Source organism: Bidens hawaiensis, unplaced genomic scaffold, assembly GCF_021521415.1.
Source record: "Bidens hawaiensis isolate Kalapana, Puna unplaced genomic scaffold, B.hawaiensis_p1.1 tig00035481_1, whole genome shotgun sequence".
Classification (NCBI taxonomy): domain Eukaryota; kingdom Viridiplantae; phylum Streptophyta; class Magnoliopsida; order Asterales; family Asteraceae; genus Bidens; species Bidens hawaiensis.
This window is the reverse complement of record NW_027505372.1, coordinates 175,036-181,664: the sequence shown is the minus strand read 5'-3', so window position 1 is coordinate 181,664 and position 6,629 is coordinate 175,036.

Here is a 6,629-nt window from a genome sequence, read left to right as displayed (position 1 = left end):
CTTGCTCCTCGTGATGTTGGTCCATTTAAGATTCTCGCGCGTGTGGGAAAAGTTGCCTACAGACTTGACCTGCCGCCCGCGCTCAGTAATGTGCATCCAACGTTCCATGTATCCAATCTCAAGAAGTGTTTAGCTGACGAGAACCTTCACATTCCACTTGATGAAGTTCAAGTTGATGAAACTATGCATTTCGTTGAGAAGCCTGTTGAGATTATGGATCGCGAGGTTAAGCAAACCAAGCGCAGTCGTATCCCTATCGTGAAAGTTCGCTGGGAGTCCAAGCGCGGAGCCGAGTTTACATGGGAAAGGGAAGATCAAATGAAGATCAAGTACCCGCACCTGTTCTCTGCGCAACCTACTTCGAGATAAATTTCGGGACGAAATTTCTTAAAGTAGGGGAGACTGTGACATCTGACCCGATCCGACCCGACCCAGGTACCCATTTCTCTGACCCGATCTCTTTCTTTTATGATTTAGTATTTATTTATACTTATACTTTACTTTTAATAATAATATATAATTTCCTTCCCGCCTCTTTCTCTCTCTTTCTTTCCTCCGTCCCGTCCCTCTCCTTCTCTCTTTCCGCCTTCTTTTCCCTCTTGTCGCCGTCCCGCCCTTACGCCTTGATTCCCTCTTTTTCTTCTAACTCTTTGCTTGTCCTTTGTTCCTTCCCGCCTAAGGTTGTCTGCGCAGCTCCACGCGCCAGACTCCCTTACAAGGAATCCTGCGTGAAGACCACCTGTACAGCGATTCGCGAGACGAACTCTTCTCGCAGCGCGCTAAGAATTGTAATTCTTCTCGCAGCGCGCTAAGAACGGTAGTTCTTCCCGCGACGCGCTAAGGATTTGTAGTTCTTCTCGCAGCGCGCTAAGAATCGTAGTTCATCCCTCGACGCGCGAAAAATTATAGTTCTTCCCGCGGCGCGCTAGGAATTTTAGTTCCTCCCGCGGCGCGCTAAGAAATGTGATTCTTCCCGCGGCGCGCTTAGAAATGTAGTTCTTTCCGCGACGCGTTAAGGTTAGTTCTGTCTGCCTTCGCGCTCGCGCTCTCTTGACCTTCTGTGTCTGCCTTCGCGCCTTAGCCTTCTCGCGCTAAACCCCTTTTGAGTTTTCTTCTGTTTAATCTAGCCGTTGCTTTTGAGTTGTCTTATCTTTTGAGCTGTTGACCTAATCTGCTTTATGTCTGAAAAGTTACTTTCGGCGCAGCATGCGCACCAACCCCATTGGTTGGCAGATAAAGTGACTGACATAATCTTTTGAGGATCTGCTTTTTCCATGCTTGACCAGTAACTTTATCTGTCCTCTCCCATGCCTTTTTCTGAATCCTGTCAGCCTTTTTCTCTTTTTCCCTGCTACCATATCTTTTGATATCTTTACTTTTCAGAACTTTTTACTGTTGATATCTTTTCTTTTACTTTTGGAGATCTTTTCTAGGGTTTGTGTCCCCTAGGGTTTGCCTATATATAGTACTATTTTCTTAACACTTCACACACTACACTTATTCTCTTCCTCCCTTTTTGCTCTCTGCCGTTGTTCTTCAGCCGCCTCCCTCCTCTCTTGCCTCCGTCTTCCTCCCTGTTCTGCTCTGTTTTCCGGTAATATATATATATAATAATTTACTTATTAATTATGCTAACTTATAATCAAGACTTAAAACCGATCGTTAAAACAATAATCTTTACTTATAGGTTAACTTGCTTGGTTCTTGCTTTATCTATCATCGCATCTTTATCAAGTGAGTAATCTCGTACCTAATCCCTTTTTGCTTTTAATGTTTTGGGATGTTCATGTGTTCATACAAACTTAGAGTCTTAAACTTGTTTATGAGCTTTAGTCGCGCAGTATCCCATGTGTTGAGGACGTTTACTTGGCTGTTTATTTGTATGTGTGTATCATTAACCGCTTTGTTCGGCCTATTCCGCAGTTTTCATGGATCCATTAGATGAACACGGGAGACCTATCGTTTACGGTTTTCTTTGTTTACACTTGCACAGATGTTTTCTCGTTTTTGTGCTCAATTGGGAGCACGGATTGAACTATGAACTATGAGCTATGATCTATCTAGGCTTGATCACAATCTGATTGCACCCTTGTTAAACACCAGACATACACGTGTTGCGCGCAGATTTATTGTTATCTATGTATTGTATTAAACTTGATTTCTCACCAACACGCAAGTGTTTGACGTTTATTTTAACACATGTTCAGGTTTGCAGTAGCCGTTTTGGAGCTTGTGGACACGTAGGAAGTTTTCTTTATTTTGGACCTAGATTAAAATGTATCAAGACAAGTTTTTGCTGTTCGAATATTATGATTTATCATATATTGATTTATGATGATTTATGTTATCTTGTGTTTACCCTGCGCGTGCGCGAATGAATGTATTTATTAAATATTGACACCCAATAGTGTCACGAGTAATGAAACAATATGTGGCGCCCCGATGTATAATCCGCCTTTGGTCGGGGTGTTACAATTTAGCTGGGCTAATGAAATGTCATGGACAAGCTCATGGAAAGCCCAACTCACACGTTCGTTTTGTTTTGATATACTAACAAGTTGGGAGAATAAATGCCATGGAAAGCTCATGGAAAATCCAACACATCGAAGAATATTTGTTATATGTTTATTTGTTTGTATATTTGATTTCATTTGAAACAATCTATGATTTGATTTAATTACTCAATTACCTAATTACTTAATCACATTTGAATTAAGATTTATTGATTTGATTTATTCACATACTCAAAAACATTTTTATCCTCATGATTAGACACAAATAATTCACTTATCAAGACTAAATTATCACAAGTCGATTTAAACTATTTATATTCTCTTATTGGATTGGGTTTTTTTTCTCATGTTCATCTTATCACACTCATAAGTTATCAAGAAACAACTAAAATATTATTTTGGTTGGTCTCATACACATCTCATCCTATTATATAACTATCAAATAATTTCAATTTAATTTATTAAATAAATGGTTTTCTCATACTCATGATATCACATATTTAACTATCAAACCTATTTCAAATAACTCATCAAGTTATCTAATTGATTATCATTTAAATTCTAACTTATCCTTAGGTTATGAATGAACACTAGTACAACATATTCAAGTTTCATTTTTCTTCAATCACGTATATGAAATTTACACAACTTATCAATCCTCGCATTAAATCTCATCCTTAGTAATCATAGAATGTTTTCTCAACACCAAACAACATCAATCATTTATTTTTTATAACGCCTAATGGCCACATGTATAGTCAAGGAGATAGCTTCTGCGATCTCTAGAATATAAAACTCAATTTCAAAACATTAATGCAATCAATTCAATCCTTAACATATTTACTAGTAATTTCAACTCATTTATCTATACTCATCCTCTTAACAACAACAACAACAAGCTCAAGTTTACCAAACCTTCTCCAATTAGACTTTGTTTTTGCCACCCGTACAAGTTCAACCTAGTCATGACATCTAAAATCAATTAACCTCAATTATTCATGTTTTTATAAATTTAATTAATCAAAGTGTTCAAAATTAGATGAATCAAGTCAACCATAATTAAGTTCCACAAAGAAGATTATTATTTTTTTTGTCATTTCTATCTCAACATATTTGGACATTTCAATCATACTCTATCACAAGTTTTTGTTTGATTTTGGTTTTCAAAACAATTACAATTTGAATAATCTATCGTTTTAAATGCTTTATCTCCTACAATAAAATCTATAATATCTTCCAAAAAACAACCGTTTGCAACCATGTGCTTCGAGTTTACTCTCTTATTCTCATTTATCCTAATTCATCTAAATATCAACTATAAGGAATCCTTTTCTTTTTTATTTTCAAGATTTATAGCATTCTATCAAAGGATGTTTTGAAATTTAAATATTTTGTTAAACAACTCAAAAGTTCAATTCATTATAACAATATTATATACAATGATGATTGACTGGTTTTTAATCAAAGTGTAATAAGACTTTCGTTTTCTCAAAATTATGTTTTCCAAACGTTTTGTAACCCACATGGTGGGACAAGTTATGTGGACCATCCGACGATCTACGTAATTATGGATGAATACGTAATTACTAAAGTCATCGCTTGGAAATCATAGTACTTAATCGTGTGTCATAATCTAGAACCATAAGTAGTTTTGGAATAATGGTACAAAGGTTAAGAAGATAAGGACATGATGGATACGCCGTTTGTACATCCTATATAATAGTGCCCTTATCGGATTGTGATTTGTAGCATTGTACAGACTACTTAAAGTTCCACCTTATGAAATATTTTAAATTTTATCTTCAAATTTTTACTATCTCAAAATTTATTTATTCTAATATTATATTTGTTTTAGTATTCTCTAATTTCGGTACGAAATTCCCAAATGTAGGGGATACTGTAAAACTTGGTTTTTCATATAGTATACTAAATATCAATACCCCGGCCCGTTTTCGTTTTTGGTAAAATAATCAATAAAATATTATGTTATTTAAATATATATATATATATATATATATAATATTCTTTTAACCTTGTTAAATATACATATTTCACCCTAAACTTTAGTTTTAACCTTCTTTGTATCCACATCTAAAATGCAGGGACCATTTAGCAAATAAATATTATTTTAGTTAACCAACACTTTTAATTCAATTCTCCTCGTCGTTGAACATCTTTGCAAACTCGTCATGTGTGTGTTTGTGTGTATATATTATTTTTAAACGAAAATATAACAAATATAGTTAAAACGCGTTAGATATATTTTATCATTTAAACTTCGTTAGCGATTCAAAATGCATATTTATTTAGATATTATTATTATTATTATAATTATTTATTAAAAGTATTTATATATTTATATCATCTTTAGTCAAATACTATATCTCAATTTATATTTAACAAATCATTTTATTTATTTTTTATATTTAATTTTTATTTAAATATTATAATTATAATACATATAATATCTTTTTATTTAAAATATTTATATATATTTGTATTGTATTTATTCAATATTACATGCATATCACATATTATATTTAATTACATTGTTTTATTTTATCTTTTAAATTATATATTTATCCAATTATTATTATTACAAGTATATTTTGTATTAAATCTATTAGTTCTAAATTATTTCATTTATGTATTTGATTTTGTATTTGTTAGGTCATGAATAATCTGTACTAACGATATGTTATCCTTGAGACGTGTCTGGATCAGTCATCCTTGATAAGAGTTCCAGAATTAAGTCAAGATCAAGGATCCTCAGTATTTTTTAATACTAATGATTGTTGCTCATGTGTAGGTTTATAAGTAACAGGTCTAATGGCTGGAAGACCTAGTCTACTTATTTTTTCGCTACTTGATTCATTCAACATGTGGTCAAATGGCTTGGACGCAGCTAGTGGGAGAGTGTCACAAAGATAGGGTTAGTTGTTTGCTTTCATTTTTGTATTTAATTGAGCTTATGATTAGTTATTTTACACGACACATACGCTAGCAATACTAAGAGATCTTTCTAGCAATATACACACACGCATAGCAATTATTGTATTAGTGATCATAATCTCCAACCATTGTAACACTCTTTTTTATTAATAAAGAGGTGATAGACGATTTGTCATCACCCGAGGTTTTTATGCCGGCGATCCAACCAAGATCAAGGGCTTTTTCTCGCAACAAATCTCTGTGTTATTGTTTACAATCAATTCATAATCGTTATTATCATTCAAGCACTAAACCTCACTTTACAAATTTGGTTACATTATCCTTAATTGATTTTTTACCAAAACAATTTGCCGCCCACCATGGGGCAATTGGTGCTTTAATCCAGAAAATTTCCTACCAATATTCAAACTTTTCATCCAATACCATCATCAATGGCCTCTCAACAAACCTTTGTTTCAACCACCATGCCTTCATCACTTCCTCTCTCATCAAGAGCCTCTTTTCCAATGCCTCCTCCACTTGAGGGAGCAGCGAAAACCACTGTTGCTGGAATCAAGACGCAGACTCTAGTATTCCAGGGCTCAAAGACCACTGCCGCCACTTCTGTTGTAAACTCTAACAATGATGTTTCTTCTATGTTTTCACAGGTTATGGCGTACATGGAGCAGCAGAACAGGACTAACCAGAAGATCCTATGTGAGATAGAGGATCTCAAGAAGAATAAGAGACCTGTGGAGGATCAGACCCCCTTGATGCTAGGGATGCTGGATTTCACCACTCCAGGATCCATGGCTTAACAAGTTCAAGGATCCTCGTTCCTCCAGCAAGGATCATCCATCCTTCAACAAGGGTCTATGGGTCAGCAAGCTGAAGGATCCTCGTTCTTCCAACAAGGAACATCCATCCTTCAACCAGGGTCCATGGGTCAGCAAGCTCAAGGATCCTCGTTCCCCAACAAGGATCATCCATCCTTCAACCAGGGTCCATGGGTTAGCAAGATCAAGGATCCTCGTTCCTCCAGCAAGGATTATCCATCCTCCACCCAAGATCCATGGGTCAGCAAGCTCAAGGATCTTCGTTCCTCCAGCAAGGATCATCCAACCTTCAACCAGGATCCATGGGTCAGCAAGCTCAAGGATCCTCGTTCCCTCGGCCCGGATCTTC